Source organism: Rhea pennata, chromosome 10 (assembly GCF_028389875.1).
Source record: "Rhea pennata isolate bPtePen1 chromosome 10, bPtePen1.pri, whole genome shotgun sequence".
NCBI lineage: Eukaryota > Metazoa > Chordata > Aves > Rheiformes > Rheidae > Rhea > Rhea pennata.
In genome coordinates this window covers 10,155,423-10,179,576 of record NC_084672.1, presented here as the reverse complement: position 1 = coordinate 10,179,576, position 24,154 = coordinate 10,155,423, and the positions used below count along the sequence as shown (strand labels likewise).

General features: G+C 41.3%; 2 long non-coding RNA genes across 3 annotated transcripts; both read left to right on the top strand.

Annotated features, from left to right (window-relative positions):
* Nucleotides 1–801: 801 nt before the first annotated feature.
* Nucleotides 802–13,275, top strand: LOC134144690 (uncharacterized). The gene is made up of 3 exons (XR_009959454.1): nt 802–877; nt 11,473–11,676; nt 13,124–13,275. It is a non-coding gene; the product is annotated as an uncharacterized LOC134144690 (long non-coding RNA).
* A 1,005-nt stretch (nt 13,276–14,280) lies between these two features.
* LOC134144688 (uncharacterized) lies at nt 14,281–23,754 on the top strand. 2 transcript variants are annotated; one of them, XR_009959452.1, is made up of 6 exons: nt 14,281–14,456; nt 16,898–17,037; nt 17,828–17,914; nt 18,834–18,984; nt 23,106–23,261; nt 23,391–23,754. It is a non-coding gene; the product is annotated as an uncharacterized LOC134144688 (long non-coding RNA). The 2 variants fall into 2 exon arrangements; XR_009959451.1 differs by having other exon boundaries at nt 23,106–23,754.
* The last annotated feature ends 400 nt before the right edge of the window (nt 23,755–24,154 follow it).

The following is a 24,154-nucleotide window of genomic DNA, read 5'->3' as shown; positions in this document are numbered from 1 at the left end:
GAAAGAGAAACAAATTGCTCCTACAATGCTGTGCTGTTAAACTCAGCCCTGCACAAAGGCTTCCTTCCAGTTGCTGTGACAATACGTTCTTCATGATGGAAAGTGAATGTGTTGGAAACCTGTCAATCAGGGGACAGGCTGAAGCCTCTGAAATCATCTCTGCCCTCAGATTGGATTCCAGCTATGTGCCAGAGACAAAAAGTGCGTGTTTCATTGATTCCAGTTTCATTTTGTAATTTGACAAAAAAAAATAGAGCTCTGCTACTTCCAGTAGCGGCTTAGAGCAGCTCCCAGGGATGGCAAGTGGCTGTTAGCAAAATAACTCCTTTTTCTGTGACAGTCCCGGAGTTCATTTTAGCTGGGAACTTGCCCAGGATTATTTGAAGCAATATTAACCTGTGATGAGTCCCCAAGCCAGTTCCCTCCTGGTACTTGGTACCTCGAACCTTTGGTACTGGCATGTTCATCTCTTTGCAAGCACCAGCTTCCCTGCCTCAATATCTAGCTGGTTAAACTATAACTCCGGTTATAATCCTCCTTTTTTAAAAAAATAGAGTCAAAAGTGCCATATATCGATAGGAAGAGATGTGGAGAAAACGCAAAGTTAGAATTTACTGTTGTTTCATAATCCAGTTACTGTGGATACGCTGGATCGATGGGGCTCTTCCAGCTCGGAGAAGGACGCCTGCTCGTGTGGGTACGTGCCGGGAATCTCGAGCGCTGCCGGTTCACGCTGGCACGACGAGGGCGATTCCTGCCCCCAGCTCTCTGCCTGTTCTCCCGCCAGGCGCTGTCAGGCCAGCGGGAGCGGTGGGTTAAACTGTTCTGTGACACCGAGAGCAATGTAGAGCTGTCAAAACCATCGCTTACGTCCAAGGTCAGTGAAGTCAATTACTCAATATATATTTATACACATGCACACACACGCTTTTAAATGTGCTGTTGCCAGATCAGTGTGATCTTTCGGTGAGTGTTTGGTTCCTGTGTGGTTCTAAATTCAAGCTGGTTTTGTCAGCAGCTTGTCAAATCACATGCTGGTATTTTTTCACACCAAAAGGAATGGTAGCACAACACTGTGGTGGGCAAATCATGCAATTTATTACACACAAGTTATAAAAGGTATCGCTCTCAAGAATATTTAAATATGAGATACAAAGGCAATCATCTTTTCTTTCCCTCAGGGATGGAATAATAAGAAAATTTTTTGAATGGATCCAGTTCTGTGTTCGTAGGAAAAGCCATTTTAATTTATGGGAAATGTACCAAAATGATAAACTGTGGGTCTGAGTTAGAAAAATAACTTAAGTGCTATTTTGGGAGCACAGTCTCCAAATTCCTACCCTTTGGGTGGAAGCAGGCGTATGTCTGCATTTGCTGAGTAAAAAACGATGCCAGGAGATAACTGTTTGGAATTATTTTGACGGCAGCCAGCAAATATATCTCATCACTATGGTTGCAAAAACAAACACCCACCAAAGAACTATATCTGACAAGGAGAAAATAATTAAGGGAAATGGAATAATTTGCTGCCTGTATTAAATTCTTCATGTTCCCTCACACAAATCAGTAGAGGGGTGAGCTCTGACCTTGACGTGGGTGTACTGCTTGAGTTCTTGCCACAAGTAGGGCACATATTACTTAAAAATAGAAAGAGATAGCAAATATATCTTTCTATTGAAAACCATTCCATCCCATATTTTGGATGATAGATGAGAGGGGGTTAGAATCACATCACTGTATTTGAACTCAACAGTATAGCTCTTGATTTAAGTCAAGTCCACACTGAAAATAATTTGATTTTTACCTCTGGTTTGGATGTAGTTGAAGATAACAGATACTTCATAAAAGTGTCTTACTCTTAAGGCTTCTGTCTTCAATTTTATTGGGATCAATCCATAGTTAAGCAAGTAATGCAGTGCTGTACTGCTGAGATAAGTAATGTAATTTCCTATAAAATGTATTAATATATTCCAAACATTTTAAAATAAATACAGTAACATTAACAAAAGAAAGTAAGTAAAGGGTTAGATAGTCATGAAAGGAATAAAAAAACCTATCTGAATTTTAATATGGGACTGGGCAGAGCTTATACTGGAGTGGCTGCTGTCCTTCCTTGTTGACATGGTTCACATGCTTATATGGCAGCTGCTGAGCCATCAGGGTTTAGAGCCAGACTTAACATGAAGCTGTTGCCATTTTATCTGAGCGTGGTTGGTTTTAAAGAGCCATTCAGCATCTCTCATGCATCTTAACATGAGAATCTTGCAGAGGGGACAAGCCACAGGAAGGAACAGTACAGCTGTCCCAAACTAAGCCATCAACTTTCATGAATCCAAGCTCTAAGAATAAGCTGATGAAGCAAACCAGTTTTGCAGATAAAAACCTTGATTGCCAATCCCTTATTTGTATTTTTTTCCTCGAGACTGAACTCATCAAATCCTTGCTCATTTTGCTATGAGTGAGTCTGTGAAGACCAGCTATACCAGCAATTGTAATGTCCTCCTCCTCCTCTCCTTTTTCTGGAAAGATCCAGTTCCTCATAATAATTCCAAAATACTGTGCACACCCATGGGACGTGCATCCCATATGTCCTGTTCTCTGCAAGGAAGATACAACAATTGAATCATATATTGCCTCCAAACTGCTGCACAGTTGTAAAATCTTCCCTTGGGGGGAAAAAAAAAGAAAACGTATATTCTTTCTGCACTCCTCATTCGTTTGGGTAAACTGAGTTAGGAAGACTGAATAACACGTGCATCCATAACAGTAGCAGAGCTGACTGAGGATGAATTCCTGATAATATGCTTATTATTCCAGACTACATTCCATCCAAAGGAAAACACTGTCTTTTACTTGTTGAACTTGCACTGAAACCAAACGATCTATGCATACTTGAAAATGGACTGCAGTTATTAAGTAATATGCTGATGCTCTTTCCAATTCTTTTTGGCATCAGGTTATTTAAAATTAGAGTTCCATATTTATGTTAGAGTTTATGTATAGCCATAAATGTTACAGCAAACATTTCCTAGCTGGGAAAAACTGAGAATATAGTTCTACCTTACCTCTTCTAATTTATTTTGCACCAAAAATGAAGTTGAAATATACTGAAATGAACAACTTCCAAATAGGTTTTCTGCTTTGCCTGTGTGTTTTAGAAAAGTAAATCACATAAAAGTATTTCCCCCCGTCAGCAGTACGAGTGACATCATATAACGGGAATGCACACGATGCCAAAAGTGTCCTGCTGGTTTGCATTAGCTTCCCTGGTCAGACACATCCTGTGTAGCACTAGTTAAGCTTTACCAGCTCGAAAATAGATAGTCAGATGAAGAGTTCCTTGTGGAAAGAAGCTTTGCTCTACCCAGCAGGTAGAGGGCAATGCTTTTTAGGGACATATTTCAAAGGTGGGTGCACAGTCATTCCTCTTAAGACCCAAACCATGGTCGATGTTCTTTTGGTAAAAATTTGATCTCATCTACTTCTCCTAAAAATAACAGCAAAGAAGAAACAAACTGAGAAATAAAAGACATGAAAATTATTATTAAAAGTCTTTCAAAATGACCCCATTCTTCCAGACAAATGGGGCATATTTCCCAAAACAGATGGGGGAACTACACAGGCCCTTAGGCAAGGAGAGAAAATAAACGCTGTAGTGCATTAAGAGTGAATGGTATGCCCTGTTCAGTCCCAGTGCTGGATGCTCCTCACAAGGTTTGTTTCTGTGGCACTTTGTTGATGGTTCACTGCAGCTGCTGATTCGGTGATAGGAGCAATAACAACATACGTCTTTTTCTTAGTTAGAAAAAGATTATTTGCGAGGGTGGATTTGAAAACCTCTGTGTTGATGAGTGGGTGTATGGAGGTGAAGGAGTGTTTCTTCCACAGATACAAATTTAGCTTCTATTACTGGGAGGAACAGCTGTGTGTGTGACTGTGAAGCATCTGTGGGTGAAATGAAAGGCAACTTCAATATTTTGTCCCTGTTCCTTATTCTTCCTTCCTGAAGCCCAGCAGCTACGCAGTGCCTTCTGAAATACATGCCTGCTACAGTAGTGGCTAAACTGATTTTGTTTTCATTTCATGCAGTATTGGTTGACCTAATGCTGGACACAGTGAAAAAGAGTTTCCACTAGTGTCCCTTTTAGAGTCTCTTCCTGAATCCCCATGTTTCCTGCATAACTTATTTCTTCTTTGAAAAGATAACCTTATAATTCAGTTCTAATTCTGTTGGCATGAGTCTGAGCAACACAGTGTGTATTGAGGAGTGACAGAAGGCATTTTAATGTAATTTTGTGTGTGTGTGCGTTGGTTATATTTCCATAGTAGCCAGTTAAATTGAGCTGATCTCCAGCTATAGATGATAGTACAGGTACTAGTTTCCGTGTAGTTAATCAACGGATGCTTTGAAAAGTGAAGTCCTAAGGAAGATTAGAGAACAGGAAAAAAAAACTTTCATTTGAACTGTGTATTTACTGAAAGATCTCAACCCACTAGTAGGAGGTATATTGAGCAGATGGGTTGGCAGCAGCACATAGACAGCTGTTTTTGTCTAGCATACAGGTGTTTAACTTGGCTGCTTGCGGATTAGCTACTGGATGGCAGAATTTTTGAGGGGATCGCCTTGTTTAACAGAAGTGGCTCTTACCCATCCCCATAGCAAGTTCAGCGAATGAGCCAGAGCGACTATTTTCACTTCCTCCCTACTCACCTCTTTGACACTGTCCAGAATCCCACCAGTCTTCTGCCAGAGTTGGGTTGAGGTGGGAGAGAAAACAGTCTTTGTAGTTATGGCAGTGTGGTTTTACCTCTTCTTGTGGAACCAGAAGAGGAAACAAGAAGAGACATCGGTGGTGTTCAATATTCATCTTTCAGACTAGCAGCTACTGTTAATGTTCTGTCATTCTTCAGAGGATTCCTTTCGGTTTGTTAGGTTTGTTTCCAATAGACCGATGAACATTAGCTAAGCTGTATGTGTCTTTAATTTGAAAGAATGTTTTTCAGCACTTCCAAGATGAGCTAGTACTTAGTTTTAAGTATGTTAGGATTCAGCAGTGTGAAATTTTGGGGTTTTGTCCAAAAGTTAGACTGTAGAAATAGCTGTGCAAGATCAGCAAAGCTGGTTTGCTGTTTTCTGAGTTGTAGTGACCCATAAAGTAAATGCATTTTATGCATAGGTGACAGATGTCATCAGAGACTCTCGTGTAATGGTATCAGATACAAATGATTAATGAAATGTTGTCTGCTAGAACACTTAATGTGAAATGCAGACCTGGTATAAATGGGTTAAACAAATTCGCCCAGAACTTAACGTTGTCATTGGTGCTACTGTTCTGGTGCCAAGCATGGCTGCAGCCAGGATGATCTGAGATTGCTGTTGAAGCCAAAGTTCTCCTGTTGCCTTTCGACTGGTATTCCAGCCTGACTGCCCTGCTCGGAGCACGTGTTTGATTGCTTTTGCAACATCTATCTTTCCTATATCTGTGAGTAAGAAACTGAACATCCTCACTTAAATTCAGATATAAATGTCTGGCTATTGTAAAAGACCAATAGAGAAATGTTGATCTCACACTGTTACCTTTAACCAAGAATTATAAATATGTATAAAACCAAAAACTTTTGGTTTTGCTCTACAATAAAAACTGGTTTTCATTAAGTTGTGAACAGTCAAAATGCTACTAAAATGCTCTTCTTAATATTGTGCTCTATGAATGTAAATTGTGCAGTCAATTTGTGGAACAGTGCGTTGGAAATATAATTGCCACCATCAGCATGCTCTTGGTCTAAAGAGTTGGTTGTAAGCACCTGTATTTTGGGTTAAGGAAGCCAATGTCAGAACTCAGTTTGTCAGCTTCTTAGCAATGATTTTCTCTAGCATGAGGTTTGTAGCAGCAACAATATTCAATTAATAGGTAGCCCCTAATATATATGTGTGTGTTTGTGTGTATATGAATAATTAAATAAATATACAAATATATATATAAACACAGATACATGTATGATATTAATTCTGCAGTAACGTTGCCAGACATCACAATTTACAATGATGTTTCTGGACCACAGTGACAGCCACAGTACTGTATTTCTGTGTATACTTGTTTTTCTAAAAGGATTTTTTTTTAGGGGGGGGAAAGGAGGACGTGTCAGATAACTGTAAGAAAAGGAACGTGTTTATGTTTGGGATGAGCAATCCTCTTATGCTACTTCCAAGTCTGTTTAAGTGCAGCATGTTTTCATTATGTTCCACAGAGATGGCAAAGTAGAGGGAAAAAAAAAATCAATGAAAAGGCAGACAGAGCCAAGTGAGAGTGGAATAAGAAATGAATCAAGTGAAGCCTGTGTGTAAAGGAGCAAAGCGGGAAAATGAAAATTTTAATGCAAATAAGTGTCTGTGCCAGTCTAGTTTTTAGTGACTGCTCTGTTTCAATGAAAGTTCAGTTAGCAGAAAAACAACGTTATTAAAACTAAAAAAAAGAGTCATTCTTTGAAAGAATTATGAATTTAACTGATGGAAGAAACAGGTCCATGAACTGTAGCAAGTTTTATGAATACTAAATATAGTTGAGATTTGAACTGCTGTTTTACCGCTTATAGATCTTGATTTCTTCTGTATGCTTGGAAATCACCATAGTTCCTCAGTCATAAAATGCATAACTTAGTGAGTCTCTCCTAAAACTGCAATGCTGGTTTTAATTTTTCTTTAAAACTGTTCTGCACATTCATGCTCCCCTCCATGTGACACGATTGACTAAAACCTTACCGTTTAATGACCTTTCTCAAGAAGTGGCATCTCTTGACCTTTTACGCGTGACAGTACAGTAGTGTTTGCATAGTCAGCCGTGACACATCTGAGGTATTTCAGCATCTTCCTTTATAAAGGAAACATAGCTGTAAACAAAATACGGGGGTTTGGTTCCATTTAAGACATGCCAGTGAGTTAACCAAGGTGCTTATAAGGCTTGCTTAGTTAGCGTCATGATACAACTAATCTTTACAGGTGTGGCAGAAGTGAGGCTGTTAGGTGACAGCCTACAGATACGGACCAGTCGTTTGGATACTGTATGAAAACTGGATAGAGCAGTAAAGGTACTACACGAGTTTACTGGGTGTTTTGGGGTGACTGTATTGATTTTGTTTAGTGAGTGACTATTAGAAGTGGACATTTGGAAAACAGTAAAGTGGATCTGGATGAATGGTCTCTCAACTGAGGGGCACCGTTATAGGACAGTGGCCTCCTTCCAGCCTGAAGTTGTACAGGTGCCAGGAATTAGCAAACCAGGAGGCTCTGGGGAATTAACTGTCATTTCAAAGACAAGTTGTAAAAAGACCAATACCCTTCTTTCGTAACTGGCACTGGGGACCTATCCCAATGAAGCCCTTCAGAAGACCAGAAGGCTGGAAAACATACAAGTCTGGAGTGGGTGAGGAAGACCAGCTTCTCGATGCAGTCCAGCACCTTGGAGGAGCTTGCAAGAGTCTCTCAGCCAGAGTTTGTAGTTCTGGCCTGAGATAAATCATGAAAGTTTGCTTCTGGAGAGTCATTTTGTTGAGCATGTCTAAATCAGCTTTTGCCATTATGCTAATTAACAAGCTGTCAATCAGGCAGCTTAAGTTAAAACAGAGGATACAGCCTTCACTGTCCTCAGCCCTGTGAGGCTGTCCTGGAAGAAATGGTAACTGCTCCAGCCCTCTCTCTCCTGGGGTAGTGCAACTCCCCGTAGCCCCCATACTGATGGCTAAAAGCCACAAGTTACACTTCTGAATGTCTCGTTACTGCTGTTTACTGTAGCGACTGATTTGTATGCAAGTCTATGGTTATACTTTAATCAAAAATCCATACGACTTGAGGGAGATGAGTGAGGGTAACAAGCATCAGTGTAGGATGGGTTTGAACCCTGCAGGTGCTGAGTTCTCGCCAGAACTACTTGGTTTCCATTTAATATACTACACAGTAGATTTCCTTCTTGTTCTAAACAAAAAAGTGATATTGAATTGAAAGCCTTTGTCACATATTAAATAAATTCAAAAGACTTAAAAGAAGGGAACAAAAGTGCAGGCATGTAAAATATGATCTCGATAACAAGAGCCAACTTAAAAAATGATTAGCTGTTTACTGGCCAAAGGAAGAAAGAATCTAGTGGGCCTAACATGGCCACTTCTCTCCTAAAGTTCACGTACCAACACATGGGAGCTCTGTGGTGAAGTGGTCTGATTTGCTCAGAATATGAGAATGGCGATACAGCCCACGAGTCCATCGAGTTCAGCATCCTGTCTCCAGAAGCTGAGCAGCACAGATAGATCTGTCGTGATTCCTGGATGAGCAAAACAGAAATATCAGAAGCTGGCATAAAATTATTTTACCATCAAAGGTTGTGGGCCAACGTTATACACGTGGTATTGATGAAAACAGATTGACTTGACCAAGACCATTCTTTATCTAACCCCTTTGTGTCGCTGATGACTAGGTAACCTCCCTCTCTTCTTGCAGGCTGAAGGATCCCAGCCTGTCCACTTATTCCTTCTGTGGAAGCTCCTCCAAACATTTAATCGTTCTTGTCACCTTTCTCAGAACATTTGCCAGTTTTAATATATCTTTGTTAAAAAGAGGGGATCAGAACTGTACACAGTATTTAGGGTATGGTGAGTCATGAATTTATACAGTGGCAAAATGGTGTTTCTTGTTTAGTTCTTTATTCTTTTCCAATTCTTCTTTTTAGGCTTTTCTATGTAAATATATTCTAGGAGATCTTTTTTATGTGTTTATCTAAAAAGCAAAGTAAAAAAACTAGTGAGTATTTTGGCCCTACTTTGAAAGTCTTGGAATATAAGAACACTTAGGTACCTTTATTATCCTAATTTTTCAGAACCACGTAGCTTTATTTCTGAGATGTATCACTTACTTCAGATCTTGAGTCCAATTTTCAAAAGGGTCTCTGTATTTGAATATACGTGTTTCCAAGGACTGTTTATTGATACGTAAAATTTCTCTTTGACAGAATGCTCTTACCTTTCAGCTGAATTGGTTTCTCCCTTGCAGAAATGTCACATAGATTTAAAACTTCTAGCATTTGATAGAAATGTAATGCAGATCGTAGACATTATGCTTAGGAAATTTGTGTACTTGATGTTGGCTAACCTGTGCTTTTTTGCAGCTCTTATTTTAATTCCCTATGCAATGGTTAAAAAAAAAAAAAAAAAAAAAAAAAGGAGTATCATTTTCATTCAACATGTTCATTACATTTCACAGGATGTTTGGGAATAGGAAAACTATATATTACTCTAATCAATTCTATAGGTTTTCTTCCATAATCCCAGTGTTGCTTCTGAGCCCTCTTGGTGAAATCATGTCTGTTGCCACTTCCTCTGTCTTTTTACACTCTTTTTTTCTTGTCCCTGTTTCTCTCAGATAAATCTCATTTTTATCATGTTGTTTGCTTAAATTAGATTGCTTTCATTGCATTAATTTCTTCAGAGCATAAAAATTCAAGCTAGGTTTGCCTAGCTAGCTTATTTAACAGTAATAGTTCAGAGATGGAGTAGGGAGTTTGGTAGGCTAATTTAATGAGCTTCCATGGCAAATCAGAGCTTTGATTAGACCTTGACCAACCCTGAGCAAACCAATTTAGACTAGTTTGGAGTATGGCTGCATTTTGCTGTGAATGCTGCTATGAATTTATACTTGGATGGATTTTCTGTAGCTCTTTGAAAGTCTGGCCTCTGTTTTATAGAGTTCGCATTTCTTCAGTTGTAAAAACAGAAGAAAATGATCCAGTATTTACCTTGCTCCTCCACATGCCAAACATCTCAGATTGAATGATGTATTGTAGTGACTCATTCAGTCAGAGAAAACTTAATGCACTTTACTCACATGAATGTTTTAACCATCATAATACTTTTGTGAACTAGTTAGGTGTTATTAACCACATTGTACAGCTGGAAAGCAGAGACAAAAGATTAGAAACCACATTTTCAAAAATGACCTTTAAAGAAGATAAATGCAAAAATTCAGGAACCATTTTTTGAATGTGGATATTAGCCATTTTGTCTGTGTCACACAGGAAATCCAGCAATTATAGCAAAATGTCTTCCGAATCTTACCCGTTTTATTTGCGCGTTGAACACAGCATTTCAAAACGCAAATAAATGTATACTTCACTCTGCGAACAGTCAGCGCTACCAAGAATAAAATACGACGCTAAATCCATCGTGCTAATAAGTGTCGTGCTCCAACAGTTTATTTAATAGCGATGCTATTTATAGAGCGCTCCTTCACGTGATGTTGTTGCCAGCAGCACAGACGTCCCTTGAATGCACTCTATTTTAAATAAAGGTGAAAGGCTGAGGAAAATATAAAAAGAACCCACTTTTTAATATCGGAATTCAACAATAATGGCCTGGGAGTGGCCGCTCCGGAGCCGCGGCCGGTCGGATGCTGGGGAGAAGGGAAGGGTGGGAAAGCGCCCTGCTCACCCCTTCCACAGCCCAGCGGGGGAAAACACGCCCGACACCAGCGTTTTTACTGGTGTTCGTGTACGTAAGGCTTGAGAAGTTGTGAATGGAAACTTAAGAACTGATGCTTGCACGTTGGAAAAAAAAGGTTACTTGCTCTCGACTGTTCCCCCCCCCGCCCCAAGGAGGCTGCGAGGCTCTTCACATACAGCTTCTCCTGAAAGCTGCTGCTTCATGCTCAATTTGCTCTGCTTCAGTTGGACACTGTGATGTTCTCAGTGTTTACGAACGAGACTTACAGGCTGCTATTTGCAGCCAATGCTGTCCCTCCTGTCCGCGAGTGGTTTGATGCTGAATGAAATTCACAGGAACGTGGGTAGCTCAGAGACAGGAAAAAAGCAAATTTTACACATGGATAATCCTCCCTGGAGCAGCATGGGGTTTTTGTTTGTTCATTTTTTAAATCAAAAGTAATGACCTGAAATTTCTGTGAAGAGAAATTTTAAGGCTTAAATAATATGCATTTTCCTGGAATCAACTCAGTAGAAGCTGCAGACGTCCTAAATCTTGAAAAATATCACACATAGATCCACCTAGAATAGACTTCCAGTAACCCACGATCACCCAGAACTGGCTCTCCAGCACATGAGGTGAACCTGGAACAAGCACTTAGTTTTTAAAACTCTCCTTTTATTAGGATTTATTCATTTAGTTCTTAATCAAGAGGATTTGCAGCCTAAGAAAAAATATTAGTGTGCTATAAAATCACAGCCAATGTACTTTACTATTGCAGAAAACTCTTCTAAATACCTGAACTTCTTCTCTGTCTTATCTGGCTATAAAGAATTTTATTCTGAGAAAAGGGAGTATTTTTCAGAGCGTGGTTGAGTGTTTGCCATAAACCAGACTGTTTGCGCCTCCAAAAATGCTGCAAGCAGGTTATAACGGGCCCAGTATCTAGACAGATTTTGTCTGGGCTCATTCAGCACATGAGAAAAAGATTTCATTTCATTTCTTTTCCAGATGACACCGCAAAGCTGTTCCATTTATTTTTCCTGATATGTTGTGTTGTTCGATACTGCAATGTTGTCTCCCCTGACTTGGGAAGAAGCTAGGAAGATTGAGCAAAATTCTGTTGTTTTCACAAAGTAAGGAGATCATCAAAAAGAAAGTTAACTACCAAATATCCCCCAAGGTCCCTGTACAGCAACATCAAGCGCAGCTGGGGTAAGTTACATCATTAAAGCCTGCTGGCTAGGCACTGTGTGGCTATTTCTGTTGGTTTAGGTACAGACCTTGCACAGAGTTGCATTATCTGTCTTCGGGTGTATACCTTACTACTAGAAAAATGGCCTGGTACAATAGAGTCCTCACCTAGTCTTGGGCTGCTGATTTGAGAAAATTAGCAATGCTGCCGAATGGCACAAATAACTACTTCCCCATGTGTGTCCTCTTACTATCAAAGCAGGAAGAGATTAAGCTCCTTTCCAAAGATAGGCAGCGCTAAGTAACCTTCAGAGAAACTAAACATTGCAACTCTTTGTTCCCGTAGCTCCTGACATGGAGAGAAAATCTGCAGCTGGCTTAGAGGAGCTTAGAGCATCTGCTGGGTTGGTATCTTCACCGGGACATGGCTGGCGTTCTGGCTGGAGGCTAAGTGCAGGGTTTTAAAACCTATGGACAATATTGGTTTCTTAGGCGGGAGCCAGGCTTTATTGCACTGCAAAGGGATCTGGAATTCAGTAGTAGTTGAACTATGAAGGTCAGATAAAAGGAGAACAAGCTACGTTTCGAAGTCATTGAAAAGGTGCAAAAAAGCTTGACTTGCCATTATATTTTGTCTCTTGTTCTCTGTAATCTGCCAGCAATGCTACAGTTGGGAATCAAACACAGCTTTTTTTTTTTTTTTACACTGATCCAGCAAATGTTTGCTTATCAGTTTGTTCAGATTGCTGCATAAGCAGCAGCGGAGAAAAGGAGTAGAGACAGCTTGTGGGGGGGAAGTAAATTAATGATGGGAAAGTTCAGGGAATGCAATGATGATGCAGACCCAGTAAGAAGGGAGCAGAAAAAATTGCAAGCAGAAGCATGCATGGGCTCCCCCACCACCTCCCTAATTGATCCTGCTTCGAAGGTGTTAGCAAAACTCAGTTATTTATAATTTATTTTAAAACTAACTCTTACCAAGAAGTAAGTGCAAAAAGGTTACAGTTCCCCTGAATTTACAGCTAGGAAATTAAAGGTCTTTTGAAACGGGGCTCACCTGAACTGGAGCTGTCGCTTACATGGGATTGAGTCAGACGAGTGGCGTGGGATTACGGCTCTTCTCTTACATCTCTTGTAATTTCCTGTGAGTCATGATGTCTGCAGATTAAAATTGATTTCTGCAAATAAGCGTGTGACCATTTGAACGGTCCTAGAGAACTACCGCAGAGGGGCTAATCTCCTAAAGAGGAGAGGGGTTGATCTGTGATAACTGAAATCTAGACTATCCTCAAAGGACCGTGAGTCACCGCGGATCGAGGACGCGTGGTGGGCTCGGGAGCTCTGGGCTTAGGTTCCTGCCGTACCACAGTTTCGCCCTCTGACTGCAGGCAAATTCAGTTTCTTCTGGCCGTCTCCAGCACGGGGCTGGTAATCTCGCTCCAACCCTTTGCCTGTTTTGTCTCCCCAGACAAACTGCTCCTGAAAGGCGGCAGCCTGTCGCTGCAGTGCCTAACCCGCGCGGCCACATCAGTCGTGGGACCCCGGCACACTGTCGTCTGGCAAATACCGTAACTCCGAACGTAAATAATAATGTTTTACCGTCGGCCTTTTCTTCGGCTTCCGAGCGGAGGACGTGCCGCATGGTGTTTAAAGAGCACCTCTTAGGTGGTGCTGTTAAAAATGTTCCGAAATGCTCTCTAGTCACCCCGGAAGTCAGATGAGGTGGTAAAGTCCTTATTAGTCAGTTGGTGCAATTTTAACACCAGTTCGGGCCTGAGCTTGAAAACGTGCTTTCTGAAATGAGTTTCTTTGAACAGCTAGTGTGAAATTAACTTCTCAAAACGATACGGGTCTTTCGGGGAACTCAAACGAGTGAAAAAAACAGCTACAGGTTTTGTCCCAGTATTTATCAGCACCTTTGGGCTTGCCTGCGCCTTTCTAGCTTGAACTCACTGCTCAGAAGGGGAGAAAAAATACTGCTTTTGCAGGAGCCTTAGTTCAAGATGATTTATTGCAGGTGCACTTCAAAATGACAGCAGTGACTCTCCAAACTGTCCCAGCACGGGGAACTGTTCCTGTCAAATACTTGTGGTATGACTGGACACACGCTCAAACTAAGACCTTTGTTTAGCAAATATTGAATATTCCCCAGTCCTTTCTATCCTGTCGTCATTTCCTTTGTACAGCTTACAGCTGTAGTTTCAAGCCAGTGTGCAAAAGTCCTTGCTTGGGCAGAGTTTCGTAATAAGTGTGTTTAAGCATGTAACAGGGGTCTTTACTAGTGCTTTCTCCTCTCGGCACAGTTCTTGGAGTTTTGTAGCCTGCAAACACAACTAGCCTATATCGATTTCTTGTGTGTATAAAAGACATAACTCACAATTTAATTCATTACCCGTTTAAGAAATATGACTATAAGAAATATGAATATAAAAATACTGTTTTTATATATATATAACATATATATGTATGAGTATATATGTTTATATATTATTACAGTGTGTGTATATGTACATATATATATAAATATACATCTACACACACACTTTTTATATGTATTTAATATTTATACATATTATAGTGTATAAATATAATATATACATATTTATATGTCTATAGATATTCATATACACAGACACACACACACCAGTGGGTTTTGATTGTGCGGGGCTAGATGGAAGAGGAGCTCTGATGCTGCCATCTCTAAGTTAGGAAAGATGCCGAAACCATGGGCCCCGTTCAAGTATGCCACCGAGCAACTCCTATACACACCGTGACTCAACTGGATGGTTTAGACGTGAAAGGTAAGCCATTATTTTCACTTTTTCTGCCTTTTTTTATATTTATATATATTTATATATTTCAATTTTTTATATATTTCAAAATCTAAAATCAAATCAAAATCTATATATATATATATATATATATATATATATATATGTATTTCAAATATCACCAAGCAAAAGCTGCACATTTCAGAAATATTCAAATTTAGAACCTCCTGGCACTTGTTCTATAAATTATATCAGAAAGGCCACAGGGGGAAAATAAAAATCTCATATGTGGTAGAATTCATATTTGATTCTCTGGAAAGACAGCTCCCAACCTAAGCGTAACAACCTTGAACAGCTCTATCAACTTGGACTGTACCTCGGGTAGCCTCGGTTGCAACTTGCTCTTACCCTGGGGCCGTGAGTAACTCAGTCACTCTGGCAAAGGCCCAGGGTTGATGCCCCTGCCCTAGACGAGCAAGAAGAGCGTTCAAGACACAATGTGTTTTATTAATTGGTGATGTCATTCCACGTAAAAGGGGTGATCCTCCCAGAGATGGTTTTTCCAGCATTAAGACAACAGAGCAGCCCAGACCTTCAGGAATATGTAGGTCAAAACCTCTATCTAAAATACAGATGATCCTTTTGACGGGGTGGTAGAAGAAGGATGATAAATAACCTTATCGCATCAAGGGAAGCAATAAATTTGTTTTGTCCAGGATATCAAACCAATGATTAGCTCATTCAGTTTCAAATTAACCTCATTAAATTTTGTAAATGTAAAACCTCTTTTGAAAAATGACTTCAAACTGACTGAAGCTTACTCTAGAGAAATAGTTGGAATTTGACCTCTTTCTAATAGCTTTAATTTTTTTTTCTCTTCTACTTTAACACATAATGATGCTGCCAATAAATACAATAATCTTTGTCTTCTGCCAAAATACTTCATAAAATGTTATCCGTCTTCCTGGGGCAGGGGGGTGGTTCTGTTTGTTTAAAAATGAAGTGAATGAAAAACAAAGTTTTTATAGAACATATATTTCATGAGCAGTCAATCTCAGAGTTCACGTTATAAATTAAGCACTCTTTTATTGGTCCTTCATGCAAAATGGTTTTTGCCAGTTCATTTACACCACAAGTTATCCTGCAGAAATAAAGCCGCTTCGTGAGGGCTCAGGTCCTGGATCACCGCCTGCAGCTTCACCATCGTGTCTGGGCGTGGGAATTTTAGCACAATATTCCCTGAGGTGCTGCAATTAGGTCAGCGGCTCTTCTGGGAGCTCAAGCGTAGACACAGCTCGGAGGGATTTGGACAGCTTTAGCACTGCCCAGAGCAGACATCATCCGGGATGCAGGGAAGGAATACGTATTTATTTTCTACAAGCAGGCTGTGGGGCAGGAGCAGACCCCTATAACGGCTTCTCTGCTGCAGAGTTCCCCCAGGCTGTGGCTGGGCTGGAAGCAAGGGTGGGTGAGTCAGCCTTCTGCCTCTGTCCTTAAGGTGCCAATGTCCTATATGCTATTTGGGCAATAAAACTCTGAGATTTTTACATTTGGCTTCATGATATGTGGTGGTGAGCATACTTCCTTGCCCTTTTCCGAATAAAATGTTATCAGTATAGCAAGAAGAGTAGCTCTAGCAGCACATATTTTGCGGAGTAGTTATTTTTTCTTTTTTAAGACACTTAAGATCAAGCTCTGTGTGTGTTATCTGGCTTACCCACCTGTTCCAGCTGCACAGCAGAGCTGTGTTTAGTATGCAAGGTTCAAGGTTAGCCTGAGGCTGAGCCCAGACCATGGTCAAGAAATGTAAACATGTAAAAGGCATGTGATATGAACACACTTGGGAAGAACAACACATGGTGTTCTTCTTCTTCCCTCATCTTCACCAGTGACAGCCACTGATATTTTTGCCGTGAATCCCCGAGGAGGGAACAGAGTATAGCATTGAGGCAAAACCGCAGCATAGCAAGGCTCAAGCTCAGATGCAAGTTTATCCCCCCCATCTGAAATCCTTAACTAGGCAAAGCTTGCCTGGGACTGGTATTCCTTGTGCCTGTCTACTATGAGTCATTGTAAGTCAACGAAGAAACATCATCTCAGACCTTTTGGGAAAGCATCCAGGCTGCTTTAACCTGTTTATAGTGGCTCTCGGAGTATGTCTGCATTGCATACTGGAGATACCTGTTCTGGCTCCAGGCAAACTGTCTCCGGAGCCAGAAATAATACAGCTCTGTCAGTGTGTGTCAGTGTGGTGCTTTGCATAAGACTAATTGGCATGTGCTGATACGTCTGTGTGGCCAAGCTCGGGGCTGCACAGCCCTACTGCCTTGTTCAGGCAGACTCAAGTAGTGCTCAGATGGGTGTACTTTGTGCAGCACAAAGCCTTGCTGCTCTCACGCACTCTTAGGATCTCTCCCTTAACTTCAGTTTCTGCAAATGTTTCAATTATTTGGTACCTTTCATTTCCACAGGAGACCAGCTCACATCCTGCACTCTGGAGAAGTCAGACTCCAGAGTGGCAGCCCATGCTGAATCCTTAGCATCCAGTGGAAGAGCAGAAGATCTCCCAGTAAGTCAGTATCTGGGAAATGGACTACCATCCTACCATCAGGTATGCTGCAGTGCTCCTGTTCTTGCTGTAGAGGTCCTGTTACTCTGAAAGCCCGATAAGCCCGGCGTAAGCAGTACTGCCCTGGAAGCTCTAGCTCAATACTCTGAGCATTTTTGGGAAATGACTGCCTTCAGTTCTGCTCCCCTCAGGGGCCCAGCAAACCTAAAACCTCTTTTCTGGCTTACAATTTTGCAGATAGCATCTACTGAAAGAAGTGTAGATCCACACAAGGCCTAATTTTTTGAATGTCTTCTGCTGAATTCAGCTAGAGTTGTACTGCAGAGCCCAATTTCCATGACTGATTGGCCTCATTAAGTGAGTCAGTTCCATGACTGTGTCTTCTACCCAGCATGCGACTGGCTGGAGGGCACCCCACACACATGGGTCTTCCTTTGAAGAACTAGGCACTCATCTGTAAATTCTAGAATTTGAAATTGAGGTTGCAATTTTTGAACTGGTCTCTTGCCTGAAAAGCTGCTGTTCAAAATAGCCTGCTCTTAGCTTCTTTCCTGCCCCCCAAGTGGGGTGGGGACCCTTGGGATATGCTTTCCTCCCAGTTTTCCACAGTCCATTTGGGTTGTACCTCAGGCCACGTTGGTGCCTGTGGGTTTAGGGTTGACCCATGGTTACCTAAGTGGAGGTCAAAATTTCTTTCTAGTGAGAGAGTGTCTCAGGTAAAGCTCCCCTTTTTTTCCTTACTTCTTTTCTTTTCACACTTCTCCTGACTAGTTCTGTGAGCAGCTGGTTTCAGTAGAAACTGAATCACTGACATGATACAACTGCTCTACAGGTGCAGATGGGGAAAGAAGAGGGCAGGAACTTGTCTAATTGGCTTCACCAAGATCTCCAGAAAGAAAAACTTCCTTCTCTCTGCATGGTATCTTCTCCCTGTCTTTCTCTCTATCCTTGTCCACCTCAGCAGTCCCACCTGTTACCTGTAGATCATGTTTCTTACCATATCCTGCATGTACAAATGTGGATCTTGAAAATGGAACAGAATTTTCAGTCTTTATCTTGCACACCTTACTGCCAGTACACAGCGAAGAAAAGTGTACTACAGGAGCATACAAGGTACAGAGAACGAGCAGCTTGTCGGGTTAAACCAATTACAGTTCTAGGGTCTTAGGGATGATGTGCTAATGGGACTTTCAGACGAGTGCCTTGGCCTCTGACGGCTCACAGGGATGCTGGGTGGTATAACAACAGAATTTTCACATGGCCAGAATTTCATTACATCATTTGTTAGTATATAGAATATCACAGGGGAGTTTTCCTTTATTTAACACAGTAATAACGAACAGCTGGCTGCATTACAGTTCTCTGTGTCAGCAAGGATACAGTCAAAATATATTAGTCTAGCTTAAAACATTCAAATTACATTTTTGTAGGTTGGCCAGTATGCACTGGGAATGAGCAAAACAAGGAAAAGACAATTCAATAGTGAAAATAACATAGAGCCTGAGCATTATGCAGAAAGAATGTTGGCATGAAAGGCGTTAGACGGATTTAACCTACTTAAGGGCATAAATTGTAAATGTATCCAGTTTCCAAAACTGCTCTGGTTGCCTAAAATTACTTTTAACCAAGAGTTATATATGATACACTGTTTATATCAGTGGTCTGATAAAATTATGATTTGACTTGCTTGAAAATTCCAGTGTTAAAAATAATATGTCAGCTATTAGCTCCTTTCTTGCCCCTGTGAGCGCAGTAGGGACACTCGATCGTTCCTTGCTACCAGCGTTGCCTGTCTGTTAAGGCTGTACCTCTACCGCCTTCCCTCCTTTTCCCTGCAGCCGCGTCAGGAAGAGCATCCCTGCTGCTGCAGTGAGGACACCAGCCCTCCCCTGCCAGTGTTGGTCTCCTTCGTACAGAGAGGTCTAGAATAATTTCTGCGCGGACACTGTGTAATGCACGGCAGAAGCTAGCTGTACGACAGCGTGCACGGTAACAGCCTCTATAACGGCTAAAAAACTGTGAAACATCAGCCTGTTCTTTCTCATTCATTTCTTTGTGGCCTTCATCAAGCCTCTTAATTTTTCTGAATTTCAGTTCACCAGCTAGAGAACTTGGTTAAAGCAGGATTTACTCATGTTCTGTCAGAGGAACAAGAGCTCGGTGATCTGTTCTATAGATTAATGTTAGCACTGTGCACAAATGCTCTCCTTTCTCAAGGCATTCGCAGTGAAGTTTATTAAGCATATGCGATATTATACAAGTTAATAATGGGAAGAAGGGAACGTAGCTGTCACTAAATATATTTGTGCTATATTGCCCTTTGACTTTTCCACAGTGCTTTGCAAATGTAGTTTTACAAGCTGAGAGGAACACTGTGTTCCCACAGTAGCTATAAAAGATCATCCTGTGATATCAAAATGCAGCTACGACAGGAAGCTTTCCCTGATGGTTGGCCGGAATTTTCTTTTCTTAATTGTAAAGTATTCATATTTATACCTTGGTGTTTGCCTTTTTCTCGTAAACAGTAGAACGGTATTATCTTTAGCTTTTCTTGCTGTCCGGCACAACTGGACACTCAGCGTGCCCAGCCTGCCAGTAGGCAGTGCCGGTGGGCACTAATGATTGGCACCGCTTTTCCGAGAGCAACGCCCAGCTCACCAGTCATTCTGTTCTGGAGATGCCCAGAGCTAGGCAGGGCTTTTCAGATTTGGATGCGCAACCAGATGGGGTGTTGTTAGATAATTAGGAGATTCTTTTTTTTTTTTTTAAGGTTGCAGCCATTGCTTTGTGGTATCACTTTCAGAGAAGGGTATGTAACAAGATGTCCTGACTGGGGTTGTACATTGCCATTTGAAGAAGGGTGGTCTTTTGAATGATCTTTTAAAGACCTTCTCTGTTTCCTCAGAAATGGTTTTCTGACCTGTGAAAGACACTTATGGGACATCCTGCCCTCAGCCTCAACCAAAATGAGTCAAAATTTATTTATATGGGGCCCCTGAAACAAATACGCAGGGGCTGATGTTGTCTCATCTTACAGCCACTGATGGAGAGGTTGAGGATTGAAGGCTCTCGGGGTAGGTGAAGTTTCCTCAGCACAGGCTCCAGGCTGCACTGGTCCATGACTCTCAAATGTAGTTCTGGAAATGGACTGGAAATGGACTGTAAAACATGAAACGTGAAGGTCCTGCCTACCTTCAGCAAGAAAACCACATTCATGCCTTTCAAGCAAGAGCAAAGCTGAAACACAAAGCTGCTATTCTTAAGCGCAGGTCCTAACGGAGCGGTGTTAAATGGTTTATTTAACTAACACAAACATGACTGGAGTCCATGGGAAGGAAGGTGCCTTCTACTGGTGGCCTTCGAGCTGATGAGCCAGACAGTAGGAAATGGAGATGGTGCCTGTTAACGAAGGAGGGAAGAAAACGCTAAGTTCACAGTGCTGGGCCCCTCGACTGGGATGAGGGAGTCAGAAGGAGAGAGACGCAGTATTTCATGTTGCCTCAGAAGTTTCAAATGACAAACAGATGGAGAACACAAATATAATCAAAATTTTATTGTCCTCATAATAACGGAGAGAGAGATTTATTATGGTTTTCAAGTGACAGCAAATGCTGTAATTAAGACTGCATGATAATAACAATTGTGACAATAGCTATTTTTGAAGTACTCAAGCTCTGACAAATTCTCCTTTTGAGCTTTCTTGCTTCCTGCAACAAGTGATAGAAAAAAAGATATTCACAAGCCTATGCTAAGCTTTTTTAAAAAGTCTGTAGAAAGTTAAATCTGATTGCAGGTTGCATCATTTAACAAAAACAGGTTAAGAAGCACCAGCATAAGATTCAGTGGAAATAATAGCTCATATGTAGCAATTTCTATGCCTACTTTGTGTATTCAAAGGATAGTTTTATGTATCTAAACATCCCTACATGTTCCAGCACTGGAAAGCTAACACACATTTCTTGATAATTCCCTTTTTAACGATTCAGCATTGCCATTAAATGAAGGCTTTGCTGTAGCGTAACATCTAAGCAAGTCAGTCACTCTTCAGCATCTGCGTAAGTGAATATTTTGTTCTATAGGGATGATGTTAAGCGTGTGCTTAACGGATATGTTGACTCAGTGCCTGAGACAGTTCATCCGCGTGCAGCGTTCCTGTAAAACGCGGTGGTGCGGTGCCATGACGGACAGCGCAGCCCGGGACGTCCCGGCGCTCGGCGCGAGCTCTGACACCAGCTGGGCTCAGAGCTGCCAGGAGGGTACGCGGGAGTTACAGCTGTAACGCAGACACTCGGCTTTGCGAGTAAAACATCAATAAACCATTCTGAGTCTTCAGCCTTCACATTTTCATTGTAGCTTCTTTTTTTCCTTAGGCTCCAAGAGTTTAATTTATTTTTAAGAGAGACCCTACAAGTACAATCTGTAGCCAATCGTTTTATCATTTGTAAATGTTACACGCTTCGTTGCTGAAGAGCAGTACCAAACCTTTACACAGGATATTGAATTTAGTGCCGTTAAGGGAAAATGATCCATCTTCGCCGTGCAGAAGGCATTGCGTCACTGAAAGGATGGGAACAAAGAGCTCTGGGGGACCGGGATCGGCAAACTTCCCTCCTTTCACAGGAAATGGGTGAAGCCTTGCTTGAAATTATTATTCAGACGTTTTGTGCTGTGAAGGAAATGTCTCCTGATAGCACAAGCTATTGGTTTCCTGTTGTGAACTAACAGTTTTGGCATAACCAAGAACGGACGGGAAGGGCAAGTGATTGGGGGTCAGCTGAAGAACTCGCTTTAATGCGAAGACCAGCCCGAGCAAGTGGGGACAAATTTGGCCTGAAAAAACAATAAAAAAAATTGGGAAAGAGGGCAGCAGGGAGGAAGAAAGGAGATCGGTTGTTAATTGCGACAGCATCTCTGTGGAAATAAATAATAACAAAAAAATCGCACATCAAGTGAGCCAGAAGCCGGGGGTGCCGGGGCTGCTGAGCAGGAAGCGCCGCGGGGGGAGAAGCCCTTTGTACTCTGCCTAATTAAGCGCCTGGTTCAACAAATGCACATCCGGCTCCTGCACCGAGGAAAGCAATTTTGGGAAGTTTTCACAGATGCAAGATTTTATTTTTATTTTTTTCTGTGGGTAGCACTCTGCAGCGCAGGCACTTTCAAATGCTATTTTTTAACCACCTTGTATAAATAGCCCTGCTGCCAGGACCCTGAAAGCGCCTCAGGATCGGGCCGTTTGACGGCTTGTCTTCCGTTTGAAGCAAGAGCCAGCGGAGAGAAAGGGGCTGAATGACCTTTTTGTGCTTCAGGCCTCTTCCCGGCCGCTGGGGGAAGCGAAAGCAGGCGGCTTTTACTTGCCTTTTCCCGAGGTTACGGGGGATCCGCTCACCTTCCCGGGCTCGCAGGCGCAGCGCTGGGACTGCCCGCCCGTTTGCCGGGCCGTCGCGGTCGTTCTGGCAGCCCCTCGCTCTCGACGGGACCGTACGCGACCGGCCGCTGCTTTTTTGCCCAGGGGCCTGCGCGGGCGGGCGGCGAAGGCGGCGAGTGCTCGCTGCAGCCCCCGGTCCTGCTGCAATGCAGGTGCAGAGGTTCTTGCAAAATTTCATGTTCAGGAAAAAATAATAATAATAAAAAAACCCACGTATCTCCCTTCATTGTTGCAAGCTGCTGCTTTTTAAGATGGCCGTGGAAGTTTTGTCGTGAGGGTCCAAAATGTTTAAAGGCTGTTTCTTAAATAAACGAAACCTGCTTAGATTTCTGTGTTGTATACTGGGGGCAATAGTTGGCAGCAACCCCTTTCACCCTTGCAAAGGTTGTTCTGATTACATGGAAATTCAGGCTGCCTATTTTGGAAAACAAAACATGAAAAAAGTCAATCTGCGTTTGCTGATTCTTGAAAGAGCTTTCTTGAAGTGTTTTTTATGATGCCAAACCCACAAGAGTTTGTAAAAATGTGCCCACGTTGGCCCTGGAATTTAATTAGGATGGAATTACAAAATGTACATGTACAAAAGCATTTCTGCTTTCTACTCTTAAAAAAATATAAACTTCAGTCATATTTGAATCACACTTTTTTTTAACATCTCCTTTTAAATATTTTTGTTTCCATTTAGGACTGCCAACATTGCCATGGAAACCTCCCCAAAATAAAGACTTTCCCAGCCTTGCGAGAGCACACCTGCAAGAACAAGAATTGCAGTTAGCCTTTTGCCCGTCAAAAGCAACTCTCCTTCGTTACTGGTGTCACCTAAGGACATTTTTTATGCTTGGTATGATTTGTTGTCTCAAAATTTGTTGAAAGCATCTATTTAGAATTTATGCAATTTGAAATTTTGCCAAGGACTAACAACACATATCTGCTGCTAATCAATAGCTCTCTTTTTAATTTACTATCTCAGTTTCAAGAAGAAAAATCCTTTACAGATTGTAGACCTGAAACTGGAAGTCCCATATTAAAAAGATGAAATCAGCACTCATCTCGGTGAGACAAATACGTATCAAATGAAGTCCTGATTTCTTAACAGAAATCTTTCCACTGGCTTCGGTAAGACCTGGCTCCAACTTACGAAGAGACTTGCACAAATTCATCTGCCTCTTCCCAGCAGAGAGATGGAGTATATTTACTATTGAACAATTGGCTACTAACTGATCTGTTCAGATGTTCAACATTGCTGATTTTATACATATCCTTATTTTAGTTGCAGAGCTAAATTTTCAGCAACCCAATCTGAAATTTTATGCTTGAAACTAATTCTGTGCAGTTTTCCGATTAAAAAAAAAAATTAAATTCAGCTCATTAAAATGGTTTACGTGTATTTTTTCCAAACAGAAGGTAGCTATGGTTGTAGAACTGAATTAAGGTAATGTGGTTGTAGTCTATTACAATAATACCTCAAGACAATGTTTGTGAATTTATTAAATGATATTAAAAAAATCTCAAACTGATAAGGTATTTCCATTTTGGGGAGCCTGCTCTCTGTTTTTGCTGTATGAATTGTGTATGATGCTTCTTGTTAAATTTACAGTATATGAGGCTTTTGATTTTTATACGTTTCTGTAGCATAGTGTCAATCTGACAGCAAGTCTACATCAGTAATGAGGACCACTGGGAAAATGGAGATTCTTTTTGTTTCTCTTTATTAAGAAAAATTTCCATAGATTC